Genomic DNA, 14,561 nt, shown 5'->3' on the forward strand with positions numbered 1-14,561 from the left:
GTGTGCAGCTGTAGATCAGAGAAAAAGCAAATGATTTGTGAATGTGTGTCTCTGTTTTAGGTTGGTTCAGGACAGACGGAACAATTGACGGAAAAAGTGTGGACTTTATACCAGTTTTTAAATTGTGTTGATAGGCCACGTAAAACCAGAGTTATGATAAAAATATATGCAATGTTTGATTTTGTTCCTGAATACTATCGTTGTTTATATTTACTGCGGGAAGAAACGGTAAAAACGGCGTTTTATAAGAAAAAAGGCTCGAAAGCACTCTCCGCCTGTGAGCAAAAACAAACCCCACCTCCCTGTCTCTTTCCTATTCGTCCAAAAAAGTACCATGTCGACGAATCAAAAAATGGTATGACAACGTGGCATCTAGTTGGTAAGAAACGGGGGGAAGTTTTAGGAGCGACGTTTTGCGCAAATCTTGTGTAGTTAGTGTGTAGTTAGTGTGTAGTGTAGTCAATAGTTTTGTTGTGTGTGTCAGAACAATGAGGCGCCTGCTGAATGTTACAGGTGTTACAGGAGTGATACATCTCCTGTTGTCAGGCCTGCAGGTATCAGGCTGTTGTTCTCTTTTATCTCATAGTGGACAGAAATTATTTTTTGGAGTGGCACAAATAATTTGTGTGGCATCAGATTTGATGCAGAACACCTGATTGTTCTGTAAATAGTTTGAAATGTTTATTTTAAAATGTGCATTTAAAAAATAGCTGCAAAAAACTTTGTTGTTTGCCAAACTCAGTTACTTTTTTGAGGAGTAACTATATAATTAATTGCCCAGCATTGGTCATTATATACTGTATTTGGCAGACAGAGTTACAGGACTCTCTCCCAGACCACAGACTCATAATACAAGTCAGAGCTTTATTTTTAAAAAAAAAAAGAAAGAAAGTTGTGTTTTCGAAATTGGAGTTCAAGTTATTTTTTACTTCGAATAGTGTTTACATACTACACAGGTCAATGGCTAGATTTTTTTTACATTTTCATTGTAAATGGACTAAAGCAGTTTAAAAGTAGTCTAACATAAATGTAAATGCTGTAATTTGATTACTTTAATAAACCATGTAACTTGGATGGATTAGATGCTGGTGTGACCACAGTGCACATGTCTGATGTCGCTCACAGTGGTCCAAGGGATTGCTCAGGGAGTTTGTGTGTTCGCTCAGACACATGAAAAATTAGAGGGAACATTGGTTCTGCCTGTCAAAAAAGAAATGTATGGAACAGATAGGAAAGAGGAAAGAAGTTTGTTACCCTTCCCGCTGAGGTGCAGAGGGTAGGCATACCCCCACACATCCTGTTTTATAGGGGCTGAGCATTGGTGTCACACACAGACACACTCACACTGATACGTATATCCATATATGGTCATTTAGGAAAGTAGTGTTGAATGCTGTAGATGACCATTAGGGGCGTGGCCACCAAGTATAAATGTAACGATCTGCTGGACGGCCCCTCAGATCTGCATGTAGGTTGCATGATCTCCCTCTGCGCAGAGGTTCGGTTTAAATAAAACTATTACATGTGTGCACACGGGTGTTCACTGTTCGTAGACATAAACTACACCTTTCTTAGCTGCTACTTCAAAGCACATTGTGCGCTGTCTGTCCTGCGTGCTGCACAACAACTTTCAATATTTAGTATTTACTGCTGTTCACACTTAGCTAGATTAACGTGATGGTGTTGTGTTTAGTATGTTGCTTTGTTTTGTTTTTGTTTTTTTTTTTGCTTGTCTTCTCTTCTTTTTCTCTCAACAGGTGATCCAGGAGATTTTTTTTTCTTTCTCTTTGTCTTTGTAAGTGCCCTTTCTCACTGTCCCTTTTCCTTCTGTTTTCTTTTCCTTCCTCTCTTTCTTTCTCCCTTTCCTATCCCCCAGTCATGTCTGTCCCATCTGTAACAACTGAAAATAAAATAAATAATAACAACAAAGTTTGATCAAATGGACCAATACGGCAATGCCATGATGATCCATTTGGCAGAATAAATCCATTTGGTATCCTTGTTGGTCTTCAGACAACAATTCTGACGGCTAAAGAACCTAAAGAACCCCCTGGCTAAACTTTGCTAGATCCGCCCCTGCACAGTTACCAGCCGTCAGCTACGTAGAAAAGGATCCTGGTGTAGAAAGTAATATGAAATAAATTCTAACAACAGCTTATCAAGGTTAAACGTGCTGCTGTTGTTCAGCCGCTGGTTTCCTCTTTCTGGTGCAAAGTGGGCCAAAAACAAAGACGAGAGACGGACTCGCGTAAGAAAAGCCGATCAGCTGATCATTAATCAGTTTCATGATTGAAGTAGCGGCAGGAGAGGGAGCGAGAGAGAGAGAGAGAGAGAAGAGGCAGTCGCTCCATATATCGGTTGTTAAGCTTAACGTGGGAATGCTTTACAAACATTCAGAGATAAACTTACACACTTGCTTTACTTCTCTCTGGGATAACATCCTCAGAGATGAAATGCCGGATTGGTAGCAAGGCTACAAATACACACAGCTCTATCACGTGACGCATACTGCTCCGACGTGCTACGGTTATGAGCCGAGTTACGCCGTGTCGCAAGTTTTGTGAGGTGCTTTTTTGAAATTTAATGGATCGGATTAAATTTTTTATTTCTCTCCGATATCCGATCCCTACGGTGGCCCCTAGAGACAAAGCATGTACAAACTCCAAAACACTTACAAATTCCAAATAGCACGCACAAACTGCAAAACACGTACAAAATCCAAAACACATGCAAACTCCTGAACACATGCAAAATCCAAAACACTTACAAACGCCAAAACACTTACAAACTCCAAAACACTTACAAACTCCAAAACACTTACAAAATACAAAACACATGCAAAATACAAAACACAACGGAAGTGCTCCAGGACGCTAGGGGCAGTGTTGAGCTTTTGTTACCTAGTAACTACACAAGCCAGGAAGTACCAATGACCGGATTTGGGCTGTATCCCAATTCAGGGGTCGTGTCCAAATCCATGGGCTGCATCCTCCTGAGGACCCGGTGGGCCACGAAGGACACACCCGACCCATCCTTCAAATTCGGGGAAAAGGAGGACGCATTTGTCGGCTGCATTCGGAGGAGTCTACGAATTTGGACAGCCTTCGGCGCGTCGTTCAAAGGCTGCTCGAAATGCGGCCTCAAATGCAGCCTTCATTTCCCTCAATTTTAAGGATGGGTCGGTGTAGCCTTCATGGCCCAACATATCCCAGACTTCATAGCGCAGCAGTGGTGTGGATAATTTTGAAAAAAAACGGTGGAAGCGGAGCGGCCGAAGAGTAAACTTTCAAAAGTAAGTACTGAATATTATGTCACTTATTTATGCGCAAATGTTTAATAATGAAGAACATTAAAACATTACTGTTGGCCACATGTTTTAAAGCCTTTACTTCAAAATATACGCCGTTCAATAGTTGACATTAATCTTACAGAGAATGTGATGATTTTATGGATAATTAAAGTCAGTCATATATCCACAAACACAACAAGCTGAAAGTCAGTGATGCTGCTCGGTTTGCAGTCCTGAATATGACGGCACAAGCAGGATTCACTGCACTGTTAATGTTAGCTATGTTATATTGCTGCCTCTGTTCGGTGGTGTCGAGCCAAACGGACTTTAACGTGTGTTTGAACGAGCTGACGGTTCACTCGTTAAGCTGAAAGAAAGATGCTTTAATCACAGGAGTCACACATGTGTCCACTGTACCATCTGGGAACTCTTCTTGTTTAGCACTCGTAATAACACAAACACTAAATCCTCCTTCTCTTGTGCTGTTTTGTAGCAGTGTGTACACCTGAGACTGTCACCTGTCTGAGTGTCCTGCACTCCCTCTCTCTGTTTCTTTCTCTCTGATTGTGGAATAAAAGTATGAACATGTGTTTATAAGTTACACTTGTGTTTGAATCCTGCAGCTTATCACACATTTGATTTCCATGTGTGACAACTGCAAGTGTCCAGAGTGAGGACAGACTGAGGGACCCACCGCTGCACATCATCTGTGAGGCTTTGCACCCCTGATGATCCACCAGGACAAACTCAGCAGTGTGTGAGGAAGAGGAGGAGGAAGAGCCAGCAGCAGCTGACAGATGGAGAGAATAGACAGACTGTTCCCTGTTTGTGAAGGACTGCTTGGAAAGTTTAAAATAACTGTCTGTCCTGAATCAGTCTTATTAGGTAATGTTCAAATAATTTTATCATTCCAGTGTTTTCAGTGTGGGAGAAAGTACTCAGGGCCTTCAAGTTAAACACTATGAAAGGCAGCAACAAGTTTAATATTCAGAAACCTAAAGTATGTATCAGCAGCAGAATGGAGCTAAAAATAAATGTTTGTTTCAGTTCTATGAAGCTTTGAGTATTTTGGATTAGTAGTACTGCTGTGTTTGTTGCATCATATTGCTGTAATTGTTTATATGCTTTATATATTCTGAGCTAAGTTGATCTATAGTGTTACATCATATTCTATAAGGATGTTATGTGTTTGTAATACAAACACATAACATCCTTATATATAGAATATTGTATACTTTCTGCCCAGTTTGACCCATTTAGCAGAAGTCGGCCTGTTTAAGGCTCTGATATCTGTTCTGTATGACTTAAAGCAGTTATGACATGGTCTGATTTTCTCACCCAATAAAGGAATATTTCATATATCAGTCTACTCTTCATTCTATCAGAAACAGTTATCACAGCTCGTACATTTTCTTTTTATACATATATATAAGCATTGAGCCAAATTTAGTAATGCCAACATATTGAAAAAACAATGTTTGTCTCTTATATATAATACATCTGTATATACACTGTCAGAGATACTTGTCTTTGAGTGAAGATTTAAGGTGATAGAAAATATAATTAACTGCTACTTGCATCTTTGACCCAGAGTTCAAGCTCATATATATATATTCTGACAATACATATAATATTGTCCATATTATATTAACATTACCACAGTGAGATGACTTTAGTCTCATGAATAACATTAGCTAATTATTATTTACTAACTAATCTTGAAATGACTGTTCAGTACAGGAATGAAGCCCAACTATCATGTTTTACAGTCCTGTGGTCTCAACTGATCAAAGTGATGTCATGACAAAAATGAATGAACAACAAAACATTCTTTCTCCTTCATTTCTGTCAAACAAAGCTGTATGAAACATTTCTCGCGGTTAGTATCATGGTTGCTAGGCAACCTGAACAGCGCCACGAAGGCTAGACCATCCCATTTCACAAGCCTCGCACTTCCGCACTTCCCGTACTTGCACCGTACGTAGTACGCGTAGTGTGCGTACTTCAAGCGTGCATACCCTGAATTGGGACACAGCCTCAGTATTTGACACGGAGTTCATGTTCACCCAGTGGCGGTCCTAGCCTGTTTGGCGCCCTGGGCGAACAGTCCCTCTGCCCCCCCCACACACACACACACACACACACAAAACATATTAAGGATTGTACATTAACATAAAACTGTTGTACACACACACACACACATATGAAGAGAGAGAGAGTATGCATAATATGCAAACGGCTACGAAACAACCATCATAATTCGTCATACACTGTAAAATGTAATATTGTGTTTAATTAAAAATATTAAATAGGCTGAACTCAATTTTTATCAATTTGTTATTAGAACTCGATTTAAATAAGTCACCAGTACTTTTTATGCAAAAACGCTGATAAACTCAATTTATTTGAGTTGTCTTAACTTAGAAAAACTAAGTAAGCTGGAAGTTTTGCTTCTCAGTGCGGAAGGATGAAAGATGTGTTTTGAAAATGCCACGTCACTACCGTCCTCCTCCCTCGCGGATCAGTCCGCATGTTCATGGTACCAGCATTTGTTATAGAATATGTTGAGCAAAGCTGGAGAAGCGTCAGCTCAAGATATTATTGTTGTCATTGCTGTGGATCTTTACCTGATACACTGACTTGGTGAGTAAATGTTTACTCTTATTCAAACTGATTTTGTGGCTTCTCTTAGTTTAGCACCAGGTTTATAATCTTGCTAGCTAGTTAGTGTTAGCCTAGCGTTGCTGCTGCCGCTGGGGCTCATGTTACTCAAAAATTAACACCACAGCCTTAAAAACCTTACATAAAACTATGTCTGTGAAATTTTCTGTTGATTGTTTGAAATAAAAAAGTGAGATAAGAGCCCAGACAAAATCTTCGGGAGGTGCAGCCGTTAGGGGTGGGGTGTGGGAGGTATTTTCAATCCATAGCCATAACTAACTAACTAACTCACTAACTAACTATAAATATCATGTTTAACCTGAGTAGCAAAAGACTGCAGGGGGTTGAAAACAATACGCCAGGAGTTAGCTGTGCTCGCAGACTCTATCAAGTCTTGACCTCCCGGTCAGCTATTGCGCTGGTGGATAACAGAGCTCTCCCAAAACGTGGAAGTACTTTTGCAAATTTGTGATATTTTGATAAATTAAGTAGATATTTGAGCATTACACAGCTACATTCTCGCCTGAAAATATCTTAAAAGGTTATTTTGTGACCCAGAAAGGGTAGTCTGGGGAAAATGAGGATCGCATTTGTCGGGCCTGTGCGTACTTGAAAGCGCGCTAATGGCGGAGGAGTGCCACTAAAAAACATTACTTTTTCTGGGTCACAAAATAAACTTTTAAGATATTTTCAGGCGAGAATGTAGCTGTGTAAAGTTCAAATATCTGCTCGATTTATCAAGACATCACATATTTGCAAAAGTGCTTCCACGTTTTGGGAGACGTCTATTTTTTTTTCATGCTTTGTGGCAGCTTTTGAACATCTGTGGCATCTATTAATGTCAAATCTACCCTTTATTTAACAACATAAGCAAACTCTATGTTACAATGATTGCACAGCCATTAAGGATCAAGTCAATGTTCTGTTTTTTCTCCCTCTGCTTGCTTCTTACTGTCTTTGAGGCTCGGGACCAGCACTCCTGTTGTTGGACAGAAAGACATCAGTAAGTATTTTGGTTTTCCAATATATTAGCAACTGTCAGTGACATTTATATTAATCAGGCTGAACTTTAATCATACTTTAGATCAGCCTGTTTTACTTATTGTTTTATTTGTGCTTTGGTTTGGGGAAGTTGTTTCTTTACTGATCTTTTCCTGTCTTCTGTTATTAGACTTGAGATATGACTGCACGATTCTGTTGCTGTGACTCCAGTTAATTCTACAAGACATGCTGTGTAAGTAAACAAACAACAACAGTTTGGTCTGCATTTATTTAAAGGTCACATCCCCCAAACTTAGTTTAGAGGGTCTACACTGTATTTAGTGAAGTCTGCAAGTTTTTTAACAGCAAAATCTGTTTTGTGCCCAAATCATTTTGCACATCATTAGAATGAAATTTATTGGCCATGTTTGCATAGCCCTTTTTAAAATGATGCTTTCATGACATTATTGCATGTTGGGTGGTGGTCAGGGCTATGCAGACTGACAATTGGGACATTGAATGTCACCTCTCCGGTGGGGTGTGAGCCTGAGATCGTCTAAATTGGAGTCTGTTTTATACCAAATGCAGAAAAAATGTTTTAAGAAAGCAATTAAGTTCATGTTCCAAAAATTATGATTGTTTGCTTGCAGGACAGCAGGAGAGATGAGTGCTCCGTCACAGATGGTGTGGTCAGTGAAGATCGCCTGCAGGTTCAAGCTCATTGCATCTCCAACCCACATCCACTGCCACTGTACTTAAGGGAAGTTCAAGACTTTCTTCTGCACCTACATTTGGATCACCTCGATCCATGACAGTCATTAAGGCAGTAATGCCTGGACTGGAAACAAGCCATCCTTAAAATAATACAACATTCCAGCTCATGTGTTGGAATGAAAAACAAATGCGTTGTTTAAATTAGAGACAGTGACAGTAGTAGTAGTAGTAGTAGTGACAGAACAACAAATATTTTATTTTGATTATAAAAGTAATGTAAGTACAAAACAAACTTGTGGTAGGCCTAAACTTATTTTCAGAATAATTACATCTGAGACTTTGTTTCATTGTAAGAATATAACAGTGATGGAAATATAATTGTTTGTTGTTCAAGAGAACAGTGTCCAGTTGTCATGGTCCGCGGTCCGGTGTCCGAGGAGCTGATGGGATGCCCACGCCCACGGGCGTGGCTGTTAACTCCACACCTGCATCCCATCCCAGGGGATCATCAGGTGGACTATTTGATCCAGCCCAGCCTGCTGCTCCACGCCAGTCCGTTAGTCGCCTCACAGCGATAACAGCTCGCCGTGTTTTTTGAGCCACCTGCCTGTCCACCTGCCCGTCTGGAGTTTGGATCGCCTTCGGTACCCGTCATCTCTACTTTCCTGGAGCTCCCCCGCGGACCCTCACCCCTCCCTCCAGCTCCCACGGCCCCGCCTTGACCGTAAGACTCATACTCTCCCCCACGTATGCTGCTATTTCCCCGCTCCCCAGTAATTCTTTTCCTTTTTCTGTTGCAGCCTCCCACAGTCCCGATTTCAGCATTCCTGCGCGACTCATCTCCCGGTCCCTTGGTTTCTCTAGTTTCACGCGTGTTTTCCTTTAACCCTTCCGGGACACCTTTAGTTGAAATAAAGTTTATTTTCTCGTACTCCTGTGCGTGTTGGCTCTGCTTCTGGGTCCAGCTTGTGCACTGAACTTCGGTTCATGACACCAGTATGTTGGCTGTTATACTTTGTGTTTGAAAATAAAAGTTTGGCTGATTTTAACATCATTACAAAAAGTGTTGTTAATTATTTTTAATCATATTCAGGTAACCACAAATTGTTTTTTCATTTAGTTGAACTTGAAATGTTTGTCAGTAGGTAAATTAACATTGTATAGTCAGAAATATCAAGTTATTCTTAATACTGCAGACTTGCAATGTATAAGTTGTCCTAACAGTCATCTTAAGTAAGCTTTACTTAGTTTTTTTGAGGCAACGAGTTTCCATATTTTTTTTGGGGAGTTCTAGGAACTAACAAGGCTGTACAGTGTACTCAAAATGAGTAAGTTTGTAACTTTGTAAGTGTTTTGGAGTTTGTACATGCTTTGTCTCTAGGGGCCACCGTACGATCCAGTAATTTAGGTCAGTATCGGACCGATACCGATACGTAATATCGAATCGGTCCATCTCTAGTTTGTGTAAGGACGGTGGTTACGGAGTAGCTTACAAACATATTTAACTTACCGAAAAAGTGCAGCGGGGCCTCGGGTCCTTCTGTCGGGTAGTCCAGTTTACTGAAGAACACCTCAGGCTGTCAAGTTAAAACAGTCAGGCGTGTTTTCGTAACGTAAACGCTGGCCCTCCTCTCAGAGCCTACGCTCTATCTGCTATTCCCGAACAGAGATACGCAAGTTTCTCCATGACTGCAGCTGCCAGTCAAAGCTGTTATGATGACGTTTCACCCCAATTTAACATCGGTAGGAATTAGAATCAAACTTATGGGAAAGGAGACCCCTTGGACATAAATCAGCGTGATGAGAACTATTGATAACAAAAGAAAGAATGCTTGGAAAAAATTTATCTGAGGAGAATTAATTTATTTTAGTCTGACCGCAGTCCCATCCACTAACATGGAGGAGGCGGGGTTTATGACCTATACTGCAGCCAGCTGTAGGGGAGCTGTTGCGTCGTCCATGTTTTCTACAGTCATTGTATCAACCCTTTAATTGTGTTCATTGTGAAGTGAATGCAGTTTAAAGAAAGTGGGGTTATGTTTCTTTGTTTCTTTTGCTACAACGCTGGACCATTGCCATTTTGAAGATCAGGACCAAGAGAGCCCATTTTGTTGTTGACTTTGGTAAGAAATGATCATTGTCAGTGTTTTGGAATATTTTGTCATTCTTTCTGTGTACTGGAGAGACAGAAAATGCAAATTTGCTAGTATGTATGAAGAAAATATAGGAAAGAATATATGTATGAATGACTAAATGTAGATTTTTGAATGTTACTCTGACTGTGATATACAGGTCAGGTTTTTGGGGTGTACGGTTCAGTGATGATCCAGTCCAAAGATAGTGAGCCACCCTTTCAGGATTTCTTAGATGATTGATCTGAGAAGAAAACTAAATTCTTTGGATAAGCCTTGAACTGTACAAATTGTACTTAAGTGGTAGGACAGAATTGCACCTCATTTCTCCTTTGCACCTCCTGCAAGGAGAAGCCTCATTGATGGACTCACACTTAAGGGTGTCGGCTGACATGAGAGAGATTTATTATTTTTCATGACGTCGCCCCAATTTTTCCTTTCATGTAATGCTGTTGTTTTCATTGTATGTATGTGAGATTATTCATTTGAGAATACAAGTTCATCAGACCAAATTCTCTGAGCATTTCATTAGTCATCCACTTTGCTCTAGTAGTCGAACCTTAGCTATTATCTTAGCACACAGGTAAACATTAAAATTTGTATCCCAATTATTGAAAGGGGTGTTAGAAATAGTTTACCTGAGCTGTGAGATATAAGGCAGACACTGCAGGAAACTCCTCACTTCACTCTCTTCATGTGAGCAGCCTGTCAGCGCCACTTGTTTCTTCTCTGGTTGGAGTTTCAGCACTTCCAGGAGGATGGAGGTCTTTCTCTCTGAGAGGTTTATGAACCAGACTGCAGGAGCTGACTGGAAAACTGACTGTAATGATGGAAGGACACTCAAGCCTGTTTTTGTTGTATAATAGTACAGGTCCATGAGAAAATCGCACCATATCTCCTTCAGAGGGAATCCTTTATAGCTGCACACTGATGATAACAGCTCCAGTATCTTCTCTCCTGTCTGCTGTTTTCTCTCTGCTGCTGCACAGAACAGATTCCCAAAGAACCTGACTGCTTCTGATGATTCTGATGATGTAGTAACAAAACTGAAATCAAGAAGATTTAAAAACGTTTTTCATCAGGACATTTTATGAAAACTCTAGTATGGACATTGATTAAAATGTTTTAGTGCTTCTAATATGATAATTGCAAACAGAAACACTAAATTAGATCAAAGAACCTGTTATGAAAACAGAAATGTGAAAAAAAATTCACCTGAGCTGTGAGATATAAGGCAGACACTGAAGGAAATGCCTCTCTTCATTTTCCTCATGTGACCAGCCTGTGATATTTAGCTGTTTCTTCTCTGGTTGGAGTTTCAGCACTTTCAGGAGGATGGAGGTCTTTCTCTCTGAGAGGTTTATGAACCAGACTGCAGGAGCTGACTGGAAAACTGACTGTAATGATGATGGGGCACTCAAACCCATTTCAAACACACTGGGGTACAAGTCAAGTAGAAAATCGCACCACTTCTGTTTAAGAGTGAATGTTTGATAGCTGCACACTGATGATAACAGCTCCAGTATCTTCTCTCCTGTCTGCTGTTCTCTCTCTGCTGCTGCACAGAACAGATTCACAAAGAACCTGGTTTCTTCTGAGGGTTCTGATGCCTGAGGCTTGAAACTAAAATCAAGATAATATTTTCTTAAATATAAGAATGAACTTGATTACTTCTCTAAATTATGTCATGGGTCTTAGAATATTTTAATTTGCATGCGTAATAAAAACCCAAAGACAACCAAAATCACAAAAGTGCTGACCATTTACCTGAGTTCTGTGATATAAGGCAGACACTGCAGGAAGCTCCTCACTTCACTCTCTTCATATGAGCAGCCTGTCAGCTCCACATGTTTCTTCTCTGGTTGGAGTTTCAGCACTTCCAGGAGGATGGAGGTCTTTCTCTCTGAGAGGTTTATGGACCAGACTGCAGGAGCTGACTGGAAAACTGACTGTAATGATGGAAGGACACTCAAGCCTGTTTTAGTTTGATAAGAGTACACATCCAGCAGGAAATCACACCATAGCTCTTTAAGAAGGAATCCTTTGTATTTGTACACTGATGATAACAGCTCCAGTATCTTCTCTCCTGTCTGCTGTTCTCTCTCTGCTGCTGCACAGAACAGATTCACAAAGAACCTGATTTCCTCTGAATGTTCTGATAACTGAGGAATGACACTGAAATCATATGGAATATAAATATACACAATATTTATGAAGGCACACAATAATTAGATTGAACAGTTGCTAATAAAAATAGATATCTAATACATGTACCTGAGCTGTGAGATATAAGGCAGACACTGCAGGAAACTCCTCACTTCACTCTCTTCATGTGAGCAGCCTGTCAGCTCCACTTGTTTCTTCTCTGGTTGGAGTTTCAGCACTTCCAGGAGGATGGAGGTCTTTCTCTCTGAGAGGTTTATGGACCAGACTGCAGGAGCTGACTGGAAAAATGGCTTCAAAGCCATTTTAAAGTTACTTGAAAACTCTTTCACATGTTCAAACAAATCAAGAAAGATGTTGTCTATGTCTGTTTTAACTGGAAACAATAGGAGGAGCCTCTTCAGTATATGTTTGTTTTTTTCTTTATATTGAAGTGCTGCTTTCAGGCATAAATCCATGAATAGCCTCTTCTGCTCCCTCTCCAGTGTCCCATGGTATTTCTCCTGCCTCCATGAAACTGGACCTCTGAAGCTGAAAAACAAAATTTCAGATTTCTGTTAAACTTGATTTGATCAAACTTTAAGCACCCAATGTATAGCAGGGAGTAGACACAGGGTCTGTGTCATGCTGTAATACAAAAGGGGAAAAACTTATTATAAATGTAGAATGCCCATGCTTGTACAAACCCAATTCTGAGACAGCTACGATACTGTGTTACATATAAATACAAATGTTAAAGTTAAAAGTTAAAATTAGCTACCTGTCAAAACATGGTATTGAAAATAAACAGCGGAAAATAGCCACCCCTAAGGTTTTTTTTTGTGTGTTTATGGTTGTAATTGTTGACCCTGGAGTTGCCCACCCCTGCTTTAAACCCTAAATCTTTAAACCCTAATCTGTCATTCAAACATTCTTGTCGGATTATGGTAGTTTCAGGTATTAAAATGCTGTTACCTCCGGACATAAGAGGACGCATAGCATAGTTAGTAAATATGCTGAGCGGTAATGCGGGGTCATCCAACACCGGCTCCAGGGAGGAGCATACGGCAGCGTGCTCTACGGATGACTTTTCTATTGGAGCAGTCTCGAGATGACAACCTACGCTCAGCCTTCGACCAAGTTATAAGAAACGATGGTCAGTGTATTCACGATGGTCAGCCCTGAAGCGGTGCTGGGATTTTCTCCCTTTCAGTTATTGTTCGGCAGGAAACTGTGGTTGGCGCTCAACTGGGGTTCCAAGCCCGCCTAAAAACGAGATTCAATACGCCCTGGACCTGAGAGCAAAGCTTCAAGCGTTGGATAGGTTATCACGGGAGGATTTAGTTCAGGCCAAGGAACAACACCAGCACCTGTACAACAGCGGGGCTAAACCCAGGCAATTTCTACTGGGAGATAAAGTGCTGTATTACTCCCGTCATCTAGCTCAAAGCTACTTGCCAAGTGGCAAGGGCCCTTCGTGGTCACATCGCAAGTGTGGGACGTGGACTACAAGGTGACATGGTCAGACAGGGGCGGAACCACACAGATCTATCACCTCAATCTCCTTAAAGCATAGATAGGGGCTGAAACCGCTGCTCTTGTGAGCCTGGTTAAGGAAAGAGATGAATTGGGAGGTGCCAAATTCTACCATTCCCGCCTCCCTCCATTGTTGTAACCATCTCACACAGGCCCAGAGAGCAGCAGTTAACACCCATTTCAACAGCGGTTTGTGGATGTGTTCTCTCCTCTGCCTGGCCATATGAATCTCATGGAGCATCACTTAGAAATGCAGCCTGGCGTCACGGTGCATTCACAGTCCTACAGGTTATCTGAGCACAAAAGACAGACTGTTCAAAAGGAATTGGCAGAAATGCTAAAGATGGCATCAACAGAAGAAAGGTAGGTCTATACAGTTCTGTGTGGACTATTTCAAGGTGAATCAGGTGTCAGAGATTGATGCTTATCCCATGCCCCGGGTCGATGAGCTCCTGGACCGGTTAGGCAGTGCTCGCTTTTTTCGCTTTTTTACTTAACTGGATTTAACCAAGGGCTACTTGCACATTACCTTATCTGCAGAGTCTAAGGGGGGAAAAAACGGCCTTATCCACTCTTTACAGTTTGCACCCATTAATCACACTTCCATTCTGCTTATTTGAAGCCCTGACCACTTTCCAGCACCTTATGGACCGGGTACTGTGTTTAAAAGCTGCATATGCTGCCGCTTACATGGATGATGTCATCATCCATAGCAACAATTGGGCAGAGCACGTGCAGCGGGTGGCCATGGTGCTGGAGTCCCAGAGGCAGGCGGAGTTCACGGGGAACCAGAAGAAGTGCACTGTTGGACAGAGGGAGGTACAGTATTTGGGGTACCACGTGGGAGTTGGGCAGGTGCATCCTCAGATGGATAAAACAATGGCAATTGACACCTTGACCGATCTCACCCGAAAGGGTGCTTCGGACCTGGTCCAGTGGAGGAAGCAGTGCCGGGCGGCATTTGTGTGGGTGAAAGAAGCTTTCTGTGGGAAAGCCCTGCTCCACACACCTAACTTCTCCCTTCTTTTTATTCTGCAAACCAGCACCTTGAACAGAGGGCTTGGGAGTGTTTTAACCCAGGAAGTAAGAAGAGTCAACCACCCCAT

Source organism: Oreochromis aureus, linkage group 23 (genome assembly GCF_013358895.1).
Source record: "Oreochromis aureus strain Israel breed Guangdong linkage group 23, ZZ_aureus, whole genome shotgun sequence".
Taxonomy (NCBI): Eukaryota; Metazoa; Chordata; class Actinopteri; order Cichliformes; family Cichlidae; genus Oreochromis; species Oreochromis aureus.